Source organism: Lissotriton helveticus, chromosome 4_1 (assembly GCF_964261635.1).
Source record: "Lissotriton helveticus chromosome 4_1, aLisHel1.1, whole genome shotgun sequence".
Taxonomy (NCBI): Eukaryota; Metazoa; Chordata; class Amphibia; order Caudata; family Salamandridae; genus Lissotriton; species Lissotriton helveticus.
This window is the reverse complement of record NC_136063.1, coordinates 194,670,900-194,688,484: the sequence shown is the minus strand read 5'-3', so window position 1 is coordinate 194,688,484 and position 17,585 is coordinate 194,670,900.

The window sequence follows — 17,585 nt, the reverse complement described above, 5'->3', positions numbered from 1 at the left end:
TAGGGATGCTCTTCTTGCCTTTGGTCGTAGCCATAGGAGCTGCGATGCTCCCCGGCTTGCGCCGCTTTGTGGCCCTCTCACGTGCAGCTGCGGGAGGTTTGCACTTCCTGCTCCTACCACATGCTCAGGCAATTTTGCAGACACTGTCGCAGTTCATCCCCATCCCCCTTTTATTCTATGGAGTTTGAATGTCAGGTCCATGGTCAAACACCATAATGACATTTTGGATCTGTTTGGTAAGGAATCCCCGGACGCCTTTTTTGTGACGGAGACCTGGCTTCAGGAGTCTGACACAGCTGTGATCAATTTGGCTTTTCCGCCTGAATACTCTGTCTATACTCTCAACCGAGCTACTAGAGGAGGGGGTCTTGCGCTTGCGGTCAAGTCGTGCTACCCTTGTATCTGGCAAGGGCAAAAAATCGCTGGCTGTGAGAGCGCGCTGTTTAAAATTTCAGTCACGTCCAACTTCGCTTTCACTGGCCTTTTGATTTATCGTCCCCCTGGCAGCGATGCGGCTTTCAGGGTGGCCCTTCCAGATGCCGTTAGCACCTTGGCCGTAGGCTGCTCCAATTTCTCTATTCTTGGAGATTTAAACCTCCACTATGACAACCTGTCCTTACCGGCAGTTCGTAGCTCGGTTGCAGACCTGGAGGCGCTCCAGTTGATCCAGTTGGTTTCTCATCCCACCCATGTTGGTGGTCACACTCTTGACCCTTTCTTTACTAACCTGCAAGAAGCCAGAGTCCTTACCCCTTCTTCCCTGGCCTGGACTGACCATTATTTGGTCTGCATACACTGTCCTTTGTATGAGCCTCCCCGCAAACCTGCGGTTCGCTTAATTTCCAGACGGTGCTGGTCTAAATTAAAACTTGAGGACTTTTTCTATCTGCTATCCTCCGACCCACCTGTTGCTACGGACTCTGTGGACGAGGGCTATGATCGTTTGTGTGAATGGGTTAATAGGGCTCTTGATTCCCTTATTCCATTAGTCGCGTGTAAGCGTGGGACCAGGGACCCTAGTCCTTGGTACGATGATTCTCTACGGGCACTTAAAAACATCTGCCGACGAGCCGAGCGGCTATGGCGTAAAGCGTATGCCAGTGATAAAAAAGCTCTGTATTCTGCTGCAGTAAAAGTCTATCATCGAGCAGTTTGCAAAACTCGTGCGGCATATTATACCCTTCAGTTTCGTACCAGCACTAACCCCTCCAAAACGATCTTCAAAGCCTTGAAAGATCTCACTTCTAAAAGAGTGATCTCGACGCATCAGGGTTCTATGGCCCACTGTGAGGCTTTGGCTGCATACTTTCGGGAAAAGGTACAGGCGATCTATAGAACCTTTCCTATCGCGGCCCCCCCTGTTGCTGGCCCCTTTAAACCTCTTACCTTGAATGTGCTACATTCTTTCCCGAGATTAACATCGGTGAGCTTTGGTAAGCTGGCCCAACAGGTTAAGTCCGGATCCCCGGCTGATCCGCTTCGCCCGTCTCTGTTTAGTGACCTTCCATCGACTGGTCTCCCTCCGGTTTGCTCCCTTATCAACAACTCTTTGGCCTCCGGAGTGGTTCCAGCGAAGTGGAAACAGGCGGTTGTCGTGCCTATCCTTAAGAAACCAACTTTGGTTGCCGACAAACCAGAGAACTACCGCCCGATTTCCCTCCTCCCGTGGCCTGCCAAAGTGCTGGAAGCGCATGTCAACTCGGTCCTCTCTGACCATCTTTTACAAGCTGACATTCTGGACAGGACGCAGAATGGTTTTCGAGCGGGGCACAGCACGGAGACGGCTCTAATTTATATGGTGGAGCATTTGCGTTCCGTGCTGGACTCGGGCCAAACGGCGGCGCTGGTACTTTTAGATCTTAGCGCCGCCTTTGACACCGTGGCCCACCCGATCCTTCTGCAGCGCTTGGAGGAAGCCGGTGTCACCGGTTTCGCGCTCCAGTGGTTCCGATCGTTTCTTACCAACCGTTCTTACTGCGTTGCCGTCCCTCCCCACCAGTCCGCTTTCCATCCTCTGGAACTGGGGGTCCCCCAAGGATCCTCGCTGAGCCCCACATTATTTAACCTATATGTGAGACCGCTGGCTGAGGTTGTCAGGCATTGGGGCATGACTATGGTGTCCTATGCAGATGACACCCAGCTAGCGGTTACTATCAGCGGGGATGCAGAGGTGGATGCCCCCAGATTCCAGGAGGGACTTCGGGCGGTGGCCAGCTGGATGACCTCAAACTGTCTCCAGCTGAACGCAGGTAAGACAGAGGTTATGATCTTTGGTAAGCAGACGGAACTCTGGGGCGATAGATGGTGGCCAACGGATCTAGGCCCTACACCAACTCCGGTCGTCCAACTGAAAAACCTTGGGGTGTGGCTCGATCCGTCTCTTTCTTTTGAATGCCACACTAAACGTACGGATGCCTGTTGTTTTGGCATCTTGCGAGGTCTTCGACCCGTATTAAAATTTTTTGATGCGAAAACCAGGCAACTTGTCATCCAGGCCACCGTGATGTCACGCCTTGACTATGCTAATGCCTTGTTAGTGGGCTTAAATCAGGCGGAACTCACTCGCCTGCAGCGGGTCCAGAACGCAGCAGCAAGAGCCGTCGTGGGCCTGCCCAGATTCTGCGCCACCTCTAACACCTTGTGCAGGCTGCACTGGCTACCGATTGCCCGCAGAATTCAGTTCAAGGCTCTCTGCGTTGCTTTTAAAATCATTAAGGGATCCCCTGCCCTTATCCTTGCAAACCTCCTATCCCGCTATATTCCTGGCCGTGCCCTAAGATCCTCTGACCTACAGCTTGCCGTGGTCCCCCGGTTTAAACGCTGCCGCGCCGGAGGCCGCTCCTTCCAAGTGCGAGCAGCTGCTTTATGGAATTCCCTCCCTTTTGAGATCCGTGCACTTGAGGATCTGTTCTCCTTTCGGCGGGCTGTAAAAACCTTCCTGTTTCCCTAGTCTTGTTCCTTTTTTATCTGGTTATGTTGTGTTGCTACCTGACGGGCGCCAGGACGCTCCTTTGCTGGAGCATCTGTGCGCCTAATAAATTTACCTAACATAACATAACAAGGTGAAACCAGGCATCCCTGGTGTCTGTGGGGGGCCGTTGTAGAGATGAGGCAAGCTTAATGCCCAGAGTTGTCGAGTGTGTTCCCTGGTTAGAGTAGGCACCGAGGCGAGAATTATCGAGCCCGTTTTGACCCTGGTCCACGACCCTGCTGCGTCGGGAATTGAACCCTGGTCCGGGACGTTCTCTGCTTACCGGTCTGCCGCCTCTAACCAGTGAGCCACACCACTCCACTAGTGTCATACATCCGTTCAACCCGATTCAGAAAAGGGGGTGGTGATGAACAGAGTGCCTGACTTAAGCAGACCACTCTTACCCAGTCCAAAGATCAGGGCTTGATCCATCACCGTTTTTTAGCTCACTGCACCATCCCAGCTCAGAACTTGGCTATATACAAATTAGTCTGTTCCTGTCCCAGTGCATGATGGGAACAGGGCAAACCAAACTACCAAGCCAATTCTTGTACTGGGAAGGAAACAAGCTTCTGGGGACCGGTTTCTGCCATTTCAGGCGTCGTCGGCCCGGCTTGCTTGAATCCTGATGGTGCAATGAGCAAGGGACTCACATCTGAGTATACCCTTCCACGCTTATGGTGGACAAAATGATTCAGAAAAGGGGGTGGTGATGAACAGAGTGCCTGAATTAAGCAGACCACTCTTACCCAGTCCAAAGAACAGGGCTTGATACATCACCGTTTTTTAGCTCACTGCACCATCCCAGCTCAGAACTTGGCTATATGCAAATTAGTCTGTTCCTGTCCCAGTGCATGATGGGAACAGGGCAAACCAAACTACCAAGCCAATTCTTGTACTGGGAAGGAAACAAGCTTCCGGGGACCGGTTTCTGCTATTTCAGGCGTCGTCGGCCCGGCTTGCTTGAATCCTGATGGTGCAATGAGCAAGGGACTCACATCTGAGTATACCCTTCCACGCTTATGGTGGACAAAATGATTCAGAAAAGGGGGTGGTGATGAACAGAGTGCCTGAATTAAGCAGACCACTCTTACCCAGTCCAAAGATCAGGGCTTGATCCATCACCGTTTTTTAGCTCACTGCACCATCCCAGCTCAGAACTTGGCTATATGCAAATTAGTCTGTTCCTGTCCCAGTGCATGATGGGAACAGGGCAAACCAAACTACCAAGCCAATTCTTGTACTGGGAAGGAAACAAGCTTCCGGGGACCGGTTTCTGCCATTTCAGGCGTCGTCGGCCCGGCTTGCTTGAATCCTGATGGTGCAATGAGCAAGGGACTCACATCTGAGTATACCCTTCCACGCTTATGGTGGACAAAATGATTCAGAAAAGGGGGTGGTGATGAACAGAGTGCCTGAATTAAGCAGACCACTCTTACCCAGTCCAAAGATCAGGGCTTGATCCATCACCGTTTTTTAGCTCACTGCACCATCCCAGCTCAGAACTTGGCTATATGCAAATTAGTCTGTTCCTGTCCCAGTGCATGATGGGAACAGGGCAAACCAAACTACCAAGCCAATTCTTGTACTGGGAAGGAAACAAGCTTCCGGGGACCGGTTTCTGCCATTTCAGGCGTCGTCGGCCCGGCTTGCTTGAATCCTGATGGTGCAATGAGCAAGGGACTCAAATCTGAGTATACCCTTCCACGCTTATGGTGGACAAAATGATTCAGAAAAGGGGGTGGTGATGAACAGAGTGCCTGAATTTAGCAGACCACTCTTACCCAGTCCAAAGATCAGGGCTTGATCCATCACTGTTTTTTAGCTCACTGCACCATCCCAGCTCAGAACTTGGCTATATGCAAATTAGTCTGTTCCTGTCCCAGTGCATGATGGGAACAGGGCAAACCAAACTACCAAGCCAATTCTTGTACTGGGAAGGAAACAAGCTTCCGGGGACCGGTTTCTGCCATTTCAGGCGTCGTCGGCCCGGCTTGCTTGAATCCTGATGGTGCAATGAGCAAGGGACTCACATCTGAGTATACCCTTCCACGCTTATGGTGGACAAAATGATTCAGAAAAGGGGGTGGTGATGAACAGAGTGCCTGAATTAAGCAGACCACTCTTACCCAGTCCAAAGATCAGGGCTTGATCCATCACCGTTTTTTAGCTCACTGCACCATCCCAGCTCAGAACTTGGCTATATGCAAATTAGTCTGTCCCTGTCCCAGTGCATGATGGGAACAGGGCAAACCAAACTACCAAGCCAATTCTTGTACTGGGAAGGAAACAAGCTTCCGGGGACCGGTTTCTGCCATTTCAGGCGTCGTCGGCCCGGCTTGCTTGAATCCTGATGGTGCAATGAGCAAGGGACTCACATCTGAGTATACCCTTCCACGCTTATGGTGGACAAAATGATTCAGAAAAGGGGGTGGTGATGAACAGAGTGCCTGAATTAAGCAGACCACTCTTACCCAGTCCAAAGATCAGGGCTTGATCCATCACCGTTTTTTAGCTCACTGCACCATCCCAGCTCAGAACTTGGCTATATGCAAATTAGTCTGTTCCTGTCCCAGTGCATGATGGGAACAGGGCAAACCAAACTACCAAGCCAATTCTTGTACTGGGAAGGAAACAAGCTTCCGGGGACCGGTTTCTGCCATTTCAGGCGTCGTCGGCCCGGCTTGCTTGAATCCTGATGGTGCAATGAGCAAGGGACTCACATCTGAGTATACCCTTCCACGCTTATGGTGGACAAAATGATTCAGAAAAGGGGGTGGTGATGAACAGAGTGCCTGAATTAAGCAGACCACTCTTACCCAGTCCAAAGATCAGGGCTTGATCCATCACCGGTTTTTAGCTCACTGCACCATCCCAGCTCAGAACTTGGCTATATGCAAATTAGTCTGTTCCTGTCCCAGTGCATGATGGGAACAGGGCAAACCAAACTACCAAGCCAATTCTTGTACTGGGAAGGAAACAAGCTTCCGGGGACCGGTTTCTGCCATTTCAGGCGTCGTCGGCCCGGCTTGCTTGAATCCTGATGGTGCAATGAGCAAGGGACTCACATCTGAGTATACCCTTCCACGCTTATGGTGGACAAAATGATTCAGAAAAGGGGGTGGTGATGAACAGAGTGCCTGAATTAAGCAGACCACTCTTACCCAGTCCAAAGATCAGGGCTTGATCCATCACCGTTTTTTAGCTCACTGCACCATCCCAGCTCAGAACTTGGCTATATGCAAATTAGTCTGTTCCTGTCCCAGTGCATGATGGGAACAGGGCAAACCATCACCGCCAGAGTGTCAGGAGTTAGCCAGGCATCCTTTTCCAGGTTCCACTCCATCGTCCTGGATGCCACCATTAGCCTCACACCACAGTACCTCTACTTCCCCAACACTGTGCAGCAACAACGGGACAACAAGCAAGGCTTCGATGCCATTGCTGGGTTTCTTCATGTGTCGGGTGCAATGGACTGCACACATACACAACTTGCACCACCTGCAGAAATATCACTCATACACCACAACAGGAAGCACACCTATTGAATTAACGTACTGAGTACTGAGTTTAGCCCAGGTTCCATTGCCCCCTTTCACAATCCCTCATAAAAGGAACTGTGTCTACTGCATGGCTCACAGGAAGAACCTATTGTAATGGAAGGCATCTTGACTGTCCATGATTATAAGGAAACACCTACACAGGGGGAATCCTTTACCTGCTCCACCAAGGCAATGCTTCAGGCTGGTAAAGGGCAAGCACTCCTCCAGGCAGATACAGACTGTGAAGGGCACTATTATAAACCAATGACTAAAGAGGGCTGACCCACAGGGGCCAATGGCTGAATCAGGCTGTTACAGTGACTTCAAGCATGATGTTTAAAGAAGTGTAGAGGTCCATCTGTTGGAGGGTCCCAGTGGGTGTTGCGATGCCACAGCAGGACCGTTGGAATTACTGGGGTGAAACCCCCATCCATTTGTAAACTTTAAAAAGAATGGACAGGGAATTGAGCACAAGGAATTCACTGGCAAACCATGTTCCTCCGTAAATTCTCCGTGATTAATTCACCTGGCGGTAAAAAAAACAAAAAAACACCTACACGTTAATGAATAGAGCTACAGGACCTTTAAAGGAATAACAAATTTCCATTAGCAGTGGTTGGGCACAGCTGTGTCTCCATCAGCACTTCACTGAATGACATTGGCAGTAATGCATTAGGACCCAGGGGTTTTGTCATGCAGATCACTGGCAGAATGAGACTTCCTAGCCTGAAAACTCAATCAGCCATAGCTTCGCATTGATTGGCATGACAGTTCTGTTATATCCTAATGAGTTACAGCAAACGACAGTTGCTACCCACCAGGGCTTATAATTACAATTAAACATGTCTGCTGCAAGTATTGAATGCTGCAGGGCTCTTTGATAGTGTATCTATTGTTTTTCAAAGAAAGAGTAAGGAAAGGCTGGGTTACAACCACTCGTTCAGAGTTTGAAGAAAAGGTATAGCACATCATACAATGGACCCAGATGTGTGGACCTCATTTCACATGATGTGGGAGTTGTGCTCTGATTTTTAAATTAAATGATATATAGCATTAAATCTTTGGCACTTGACCAAAACGTTGTATCGATTTGTGCAATCGTTTTTTCCCTGCTGTGTATACCTGTCCCAATTGCACTTCCCTCTACCTTCTTCCCATTAAAACGTATTGTCTAGATTATGGTCAAAACAAGACCCATACAGCATAGTGATATAGCGATTTAAATACAACATAAAATATTATATAGTTTATAATAAAAGTACAGTATTAACAAGGAAGCTTAAATGAAAGAAAATGTGTTTAAAATGTGATGAAAATGCACACATGCCACGATATTTAAACATACTGAAGAAACACTGCTTGAAAACTTGACTTGCTCAGAATTCTTAAACACATAGCATGCTATTCCCTGTGTAGGAGACAATGTTGTTAAAGAATGCATATATAACCCAAATGTTTAACTCTTTACCTCTACATAGAAATTATTTTCATAATACAGTTAAGGTTTTATAAAGGTTTATGCACTACTGCAAAATGTTTCTACTTAAACAAAGCTCACTGATAGACATGATTAGAAATTATTCTTTTAATGGAGAATTGAAGAATTCATACATACAGAATCAGCATTTAAACTTGATCTCAACCTCTTCAACTAAACTGTATTTCCTTTTCAGTGAACATTTGCTGCAAATTGTTTTTCTTTCCCCATAGATGTTTCAAATTCTACATAGCCTATTGTGTAGATATTAGATTTAAAAGGTTAGAAGTGTAAATGTGTGCAAGTGTACATGGGAAAGTGACTTGGCATGAGAAGCTGACCAATACTAAACATTAATTAATACAAATTAACACTGCTGTTTGAAGAACATTTGTATTCTCGATGAGATTATCAACGTTCCTGATCCCAGGAGAGCAATGAATGCTGATTGGCTGAAGGAAGACTGAAGCAACAATTGTAACTGACTTTCTTAAATTGTATTGTTTATATAAGTGTGTGATCATACAGCAGGATACCATTTGCTAGACCTACTCATCCCAATACTTATTTTTCAAGCTTTTTACCCACACCCAGATCCTACGCCAAGTTGCTCTGAGACTCTCCTGAGTTTCTTGAACTTCTCTTTATGGGATGTTCTGCTTTTACATTTTTGATTTATTGAGCTGATCTATTGCTAAAGCTTTATGTTAACTCTCACTCTCTCGAATTAGAACTCTTTTTGGGTTCTGACTGACTACTTGCTCCCATATTCTTTGCATAGGGATTATTTCTTTTATGTAACATGCTTAATGCATAACAAGATTCTAATAATAAACTTACTGAACCTATTTTGTGACCTAGTAAGATGATACTATTTTGATTAATAAAAGCTTTAAAACTTACACCTAACTCTCTTTGACTGAAAATATTATTAATGATTGTGATGATAATTTACCTGATGCTTTGACCTTCTCTTCTCAAAACTACAACAAAGATCGATTTGACCATAGGCAGGTATACAGTGTGTGAATTAGCCCAGGTGTTTGTAAACCAAAAACTCTTAATTTAAAACTGAGTTTCGCTTCAGCAATAGTGTTGCATGTACAACACTTCTCATGTTCATATATGTTATGTTATGCAGATTTAAAGAGTGCACTATCACCCAGGAAGTTATCCTGGCGTTCAGCAGGTGTGAGTCTAGACAAATCTAGGGCCTATTGTGACAACTCCAAAAGCCAGGCTTTCAGCTTCTTGTGGAATTCAAGAAGTGAGGAGGTAGCTGTTATTGGTAGATTGTTCCACGCTCTAGGAGCGATGTAGGAGAAGGCTCAATCACTGGATCTGGTTTTCCATATGCGTGGGATGTGTGAACTAGAAATTAGGATGAACGAAGATGTCTGGAAGGTTTGTGAAAGTAGATACAATTGTTGAGGTATGCTGGGCCAGTGTTATATCGTGCCTTGAAAGTGTGGGAGAGGAGTTTGAAATGTGGTTATTTCTTCAGGTGTGATAAAAAGTAAGTGTGGCATGGGAAGTTGAGAGGGATTCTGGCTACCGAGTTCTGTATGGTCGGCAGCCACTGGTGAGTTTTTTGTTATTCCCAATGTTAAGGAGAAAATGAAATGCAGGAAATCACGATTCCGCACACATTAGTATAGACCAATACGTGGTTACAGAGCAATATATTTCTTGGTTTCATATAGATGCAATGTAGCTTAAAGTTCACCAGAAAGCAAAAACATGATTTCAGCAGGTTTTCAGTTAAACAGAAAAACATGTTTACAAGCCTTGAAGAGATTATATTCACAGCACACAAGCAGGGTCCATTTTCGCTGTTAATTGAGACATGGTTCAGAAAATGTTGGTCAAAGGTGACTTTAGTATAAAGCAAACAGAGTCAGATAAGAAGACTTGAGAACAGAGTAATAAAAATGAACACACTCGGTAAAGAACGTTAATGTTTCATAAAAGGTTTGTTGGAACCTTGATAAGGAGAATGTAAATAAAAGGTTACAAGGTTAAAAGACACAGGCGATGTCATGTTCTTGGAACTGTTATTGGCTTTTTTAGACAATTGTGTTTAGGTCATCACTTTTTCAACCACATAAGCAGCTGCCTGCAAGCAGCAAATTGAGATCGGCTTTTCATCTCTGTGGAGGTAACTGGCCTCCCGACCGTTGTGATTAAACCTACTTTTGCCTTGCCAGAGAAGTCTCATATCTCTTTAATCCAGTTTTCTCCTAGCTGAGTGTTATGTTTATTCTAGAGCTGCATGTGTTAGAGATTCCATCTCTATGGTAGCGTCTCGTGTGAGACAGTTACTACCAGGAGATTCAAGGAGGCTGGCAGCTGGAGTTGGTGGTTCCCTACTTCAAGGAATAAAGAACCATGGAAACTTACCAGTGTATGTCTCTTCTTAACACTGGAGATGAGGGAAATTTGCGAGGGACAAACCCGCCACTGACTCTCCCTTTCTTTTGAACCCACGTATTGCCATCTTCTCCTCATCGACGACTGTCCTGAGACCAGTGAAGTGGCATCTTCAGCAGATTCCCGATTTGATTCTCCCGTGTTTCCTGACTTTCCGAGGGATTCCACATCAGAATTAGGAAATTTGGAGTTATTTTGCCATTTTCACTTGGCAGTTGCTTCTCGCGCTGCTGACTCTGCGGTGACGCTGGCCCGTGCGTTTGCTCATGCGCACCACGTCATACGCACGCAACTTGTTTCCATGACAACCAACACTTCACCGTGGAGCACGATTACCGCTAAGCATAAATAACGGATGATTTATAACCTATTACTCACGCATCAGCTGAGTCTGAAAGTTGAAAACTGACACATTATTCTCTAACGAGGATTAAAGTGTGTGTTTCAAACAGAAGCATTTTTTTAAACATTTTTCATCTTCGAGGGTATTACAAGTACTGTTTCATTTGCTTTGTTTGTGACTTTAAGAAGCTGCCTATGCTCCTTGATTTGTAAGCCTGTACTTGATTCTGCTTTGCATTTGAAATATTTATTTTCCTCAAGTTGTCTTATTTGACTTTTCATGGCACCTCCAACATTTATGATGAGACTTTAAGAATTATTTCTACTATGCTGGTCCTTATGCTTGACTTTCTCACAAGAGACTTCGGCTAAATTAAGTATTCACGACTATTGAACTACCTACACTTAAGCTTCCATGGCTGCTACCACAATGTACCGACCACCTCCTTTTCTTTGTGAAAAGGGTGGACCACTGTTGCCATGAAAAGGTGGAAACTGCTTTTGATTCTTATTTAGTAGCCATCGGCGGTGAAAAGTTCTCAGCTCATAGGAGACACGCCATTTTCCTTCATAACCTTGGTGTAGAAGGGCGCAATGTCTATGAGAATATTGACGTAATTCCTGTTGGTGAAGGAGATGGTGAACCATCTGATGTATTTGAGATGTCTATAAAAATGTTGGAGATGTTCTTTGGTCCGCGCATCAATGTTGTGTTAGAAAGACACAAGTTTTTTATGAGGATACAAGAACCTAATGAGAAAATTGGAAATTATATAGCTTCTCTAAAAACACTTGCTCGCACCTGTGGGTTTGGAGATCTTAGGAACTCATTGATATGCGATCAGTTAATCGGGTGCATTAACAGTCAAAGAGTACAAGAGAAGCTTCTGTCTAAAAATCCTGTTTGCAAGGAGACAGTAGCCATTGTAGAAGCGATGAAAAATACCTCAGGTTGGGTTAAAGAGATGAAAATCCATAAAGAACTAACTGATAGTGCTCCAACTCCAAGTAGTATTCATGAATACGCGGGCGCGACGAATGCGCGCCGAAGGCGCGCATAAGGCAAGCTCGTCTGCGCTCGTCCGCGCCGAGTCCGGGCCAGGGGCCACACCATTTACAACCCAGGTAAACCAGACCCTAGCCTATAGCTCGGCCGACCTTCACACCCTGAGACCCATGGAACATGACTGTCGAAGGTACGTTCTTGACACCACACCCCTTCCAGCCACCTGCCCAAAATGCCGCGCACCCCTCCCCACTAGGCAGAGAGAACTCCTACGCCATGAATACCGTATGCTTCTTTTAAACTGTAGATCCCTCCCCAAACACAGTTTGGAATTATCCCTTTTACTAGAAGAACGCAAGCCAGACGCACTGTTTCTTACGGAAACATGGTTGACGTCTGACTCTGACCCTGACGTGGCTGCTGCTCTCCCCGCGGGGTATCAAATCACTCGTCAAGACCGCCCAGATGGCAGAGGGGGAGGACTAGCAATCATAGTAAAAGACCTATATCGTTGCCGTCTCATTATGGAAAACATTCCAGATTGTGAAAACCTAGCTTTCGCGCTGGAGTTTTCCCCCAATCACTGCCTCTCGGGCACCTTGATATACCGCCCACCCGGCCCCCCGAAACAATTTCATAGTGGTCTATCAGCAACAGTAGCACCTCGCGTCTGCGCTGCTGCCAACTTCATTGTGTTAGGCGACCTTAACTTACACTTTGATTCACCATCAGACGCAACAGCCACTACCTTGACTGACGACCTGGCCGCACTTCAACTTACGCAACGAGTGAACTCTCCCACCCATACGAAGGGACACCTCTTGGACCCAGTATTTAGCAACTGCGCGGAGCTCTCAACCGAACCCCCTCTTCCCCTTCCCTGGACTGATCACTCCTTGGTGCCCCTCATCTGGCTCACTGAGAAACCCATTCTCCCTACCCCCCCGACCAGATACGCGAGATCGTGGGCACGGATACAAGTGGATGAATGGAAAACAAATTATTGGAAAATCTCCCCTCAAATAATGAAGACCCTTGTCTGGCAAACCAGGAGTACGAAAGCTGGATTCTGCACTCCCTTGAGACCATCCTCCCCCTCAAGAAATCATCGGCTAAACGTTCCCACAAAACAGCCCCATGGTATACGGAAGCCCTCAGAGACAAAAAACGACACTGCCGAAAAGCTGAAAGAAAATGGCGCTCAAACTATTCTACGGAGGACAAAACCCGTTATCGGGAAGAAATAAAAACTTACAAAGAGGAGATAAAAACTGCCCAAACAAAATACTTCTCCAACAAGATCCTAACCTCCAACTCCAAACCCAGGGAAATTTTCCAAACTCTGCAGACCCTGATCAAACCACCCCTTTCTAATGTACACGAGGAGAAATCAACCGCCCAATGTAACGACCTGGCAGAATTCTTCTCGGCTAAAGTGAATAAAATATACACTTCCTTCCCAACCAGTACTGCCTCTTCGCTACCTCATAACAACAACGGAGGATCAGAGCCTGAGCTAACCTTCTCACCTACACTTGACCACTTCCCCTGCATGGACCTAGAAGCAGTTGAATCTACAGCTCGGAAAGTGAAATCCGGCTCACCAACCGACCCGGCCCCTCCAGAGACAATGCTACTTGCATCCCAGACGGTTCTACCCATCATCAAGAATCTCGTGAATGCATCCATTGACTCTGCCACTGTTCCTCCTGCCTGGAAACGGGCAATGGTCCGAGCACTAATAAAAAAGCCTCATCTAGATCCCTCGGACTTTGCCAACTACCGCCCGATCTCAATACTCCCCTGGGTAAGCAAAATTGCGGAGAAATACATCAATCTCCAATTGGTCAACTATCTGGAAAGCAACCAGCTGTCAGACCCTACCCAGACAGGATTCAGGCCTAAACATGGAACAGAGTCTGCCCTCCTTATGGTCGTCGAGGAGTCCAGGAAAATCATCGAGCAAGGAGGATCAGTGGCAGTGGTCCTCCTTGATCTTAGTGCGGCGTTCGACACGGTCAGTCATAACACCTTACTGACCCGTATATCAAACGTCGGCATCGTGGACAAGGCTTGGCTCTGGATAAAATCCTTCCTAAGTAATAGGTCGTTCCAGGTGTTTGACGGACAAGCAGTCTCCTCCAGCATACCCCTGAAGTGTGGAGTCCCCCAGGGCTCCTCTCTAAGCCCTGCGCTTTTCAATATCTATATGAGGCCACTGGCTGAGGTAGTTCGTCCGTATGGAGTTAAGATCATTTCCTATGCGGACGATACACAGCTGGTGGTCTCCTTAGCGCAGGAAGCCCAACACTCGCCATTGGGGGGTCTAACCAAATGTCTGGAGGAGGTGAAGTCCTGGATGACGCTGTCCTCACTAAAGCTGAATGGGGACAAAACGGAGCTCATGCTGTTAGGCCCGGCCGATCTGTCCCTCTTCAAATCATTATGGCCCACCTGTCTAGGCCCCCCCCCGTTCCGAAAGATAACATCAAAAGCCTGGGGGTATGGCTGGACAGGAATCTTACTCTTAACACTCAGGCCACAAAGCTCTCTGCCACCTGTTTTGGACTCCTCCGGACACTGAAGAAGGTCCTCCCCTTGCTCCCAATGGAGGCTAAACAAACAGCTATTCAGGGCATAATACAATCACGCCTGGACTCAAATAATGTCCTTTATCTGGGAGCCCCAGAGTACACATTGAATAGACTGCAACTGGTGCAGAACTGTGCGGCCCGTACTCTACTGCAAATTCCACGAAGAACCCCAGTTAGAGAGGCACTGACTAGCCTCCACTGGTTACCAGTACGTAAAAGAGTTACCTTCAAAGCAATGTGTATTGCCCATCAGGCCTTTTGGGACACGGGCCCAAAAATCATGCGCAGCCTAGTTAGCCAATACCACCCAGGCAGAGAACTACGCTCTAGTCAGGCCTTTATGGCATCAGTCCCCAGAATTAAAAGGTCTAGAGCAGGCGGAAGAATGTTCACCTTCAACGCCTCAAAAATCTGGAACTCCCTTCCCCTCCATCTGAGATCTAACCCCAACCTTGCCTCCTTCCGCAAGCAACTTAAAACACATCTGTTCAAATCCTCGTAATCATTCAGCTCCCTTCCCCTCCTCCCAGTCTCTGTAAGCCTCACTACACCCCCCTCTGGTTCCCTAGCGCTTGGACGCCCCAGGGCAACAATCGCGCTGTATAAATGCATTTTCATTCATTTCATTCATTCAATTCACTTAAAAGGAGACCCCTCAAGACTCTATCGACAACGTCTCTAAAAATATGTGTGGAGTCAAGGCCAAACTGTCTACGGATTGTTTGAGGATAAAATGCTACAGATGTGGCAGCACCAATCACTCCTCCAATTACCCTAATTGCTATACAAGAAACACAACCTGCCACATGTGTGGAATTAAGGGTCACTATGTCAGAGTATGCAAGTCTGGTGGCAGTGGCAGAGTGTACACTGTGGAGATTGTTGAAACCTGTGATACCTCGAGATCTGTCATGCTGAGTGTGCGAGGTGATGGAATGGTTGATGGTGATCTCATCACTATGCCTGAGTGTGAGATGATGATTGGTGACAAGTTAATAGTGGTCTTGGCAGACTCTGACTCTCCTTTTACGATTTTGGGCAATGAACTGTGGGATAAGATTTTTCCTGAAGTCCAATGGTGGGTCACATATTGATGTAATTGGATTTGCCATCATGAAAATTAATTTCAAAGGAAGAGAGACCATTGAGAAGATTTATGTCGCTAAACGAGGTGATAATCTTCCTGACTGGAGGCATCAGAGAGATTTGGGAATAATTCTCAACCCTAATGCTAGATTTCTATCATAGCAAGTCATGCTGGTTGACCAATTAGCAATTTCTAACAAGTTTTTCGAAGAGTTTCCTCAAGTCTTCTCTGACAATTTCGGTCTTCTCATAAACTATGAACACTGTATTGTACTCAAACAAAATGCAACACCTGTGGTACACAAGGTTAGAGAGGTTCCCAACATGATGCTTGAACCGCTCGGAAGTGAACTTAAGAAATTGGTAATTTTTGGTGTGATTGAAGAAATTGAATCCTCTGAATGGTTGGCCCCAGTGGTTTTGACCCCCCAGGTTGGAAGGAAAAGCATTAGAATGTGCGTGGACTTGAGGAGTCTAAATAAGTGGATAAGGGTTGACCGCTAACCCTTACCAAATATCTCTGAGTCAATCAATATGCTTGATGGTGCCAAGGTTTTCAGCGTATTAGACTTGTTCTCAGCCTATCACCAGGTGCCCCTTCATCCTGAGTCCAAGCACTTAACATCTTTTGTGACGCCACTGGGGGCCTTCCGTATTGTCAGAATGCCATTTGGATTAGCCCCTGCAGCTGCCTATTTTCAATGTATTATGAAGGTAGTTCTGGGGGATATTCCCAATGCCATGTGCTTCCAGGATGACATTTTAGTCTATGGGAAGGATGATTTGGAACATGACAGAATTTTGAAGACTGCTTTACAGAGACTGAGTGACAATGGATTGACTCTGAATAGAGTAAAATGTAAAATTGGAGTATCTTCTGTCACTTATCTGGGACATGTCATCTCTGGGGAGGGTATCTGACCTAAACTGGATCTAGCTAGGAGTATTGTGCTCCTGCCCTAACAGACAAAGAGCAGATCAGGTCCTTCCTTGGACTTGCTGAGTTTTATTCTAAGTTTGTTCCTGGTTTTGCCTCCACTGTTGAGCCCATCAGAGCTCTTCTAAGGAAAGGCACACATGTTGTTTGGTACCCAGAGTGTCTTTCAGCTTTTTGCTCCATTAAACAAGCAATAGGTAAGATGCCTACAGTTGGTCTCTTTGACTCAAAGACTACTGTTGCTAGTTTATGTGGCCTTGGAGCGGTGCTCTCTCAAGTTGATGGAGGTGTAGAACAAGTCATTGCATTTGCCTCAAGAGCATTGAAAAAACCAGAGCAGCAGTATTCCTGTATTGAAAGAGAGGCTTTGGCTATCTGGGCAATTAAACACTTTAAGTTTTACCTTTTTGGCATTCCCTTCTTAGTTAGATCTGATCATTACCCTTTAGTTCAAGTTTTCTCGTGTGCGGAGAGTGAAAGACTCACTCCTAGACTTAAGCATTGGACTGAAGTGTTGGAAGAGTACAATTTTCAAGTGCAATATCTTCCTGGCTCTGCCTATAAAGAAGCGGACTGTTTATCCAGGCTCCCTGTGGATTCTATTAATGATACTTGGGATTGTGATGCTGTCAGTGTTTGCTGGGTAAAAGAGCCTGCCATTCAAGATCTAGAATGGAAAGAAGCTTTGTTGGGAGATGTGTTGCTTCCTGTTGTTAGAGATGTTGTTGTTAAAGGGTGGCCTGACAACAAAAAATTTGATCCTGATTTACTGCCCTTTTGGTCCATTAGGAATGAGCTTACTATATGTCAAGGTCAACTCATGCGGGGCGAGAGAGTAGTACCTCCAGATGCCTTAAGACATAAGCTGGTGAATCTTGCTCATGAGGGATACCTAGGGAGGAATCTCACGAAATCTCGACTACGTGAGAGGTATGGGTGGCACACAATGGATAGGCAGGTTGATGAGATTGTAAAAGAATGCTGTCAGTGTGCCTCCAGTGATAAATCCCATGTTACCAATATTGCTTCTTTGTCACCTGTTGAGGTTCCGCGTGCCCTTGGATCAAACTAGGTTTGGACCTTATGGGCCTCTTTGAACTTTTAGGTCCTTCAGAGAGATTTGTGATTCTTTTGGTGGATTACTCTTCCAAATGGGTGCCTACCAGGTGTGTGAATTCTATCAACACCAGGGTTGTTATT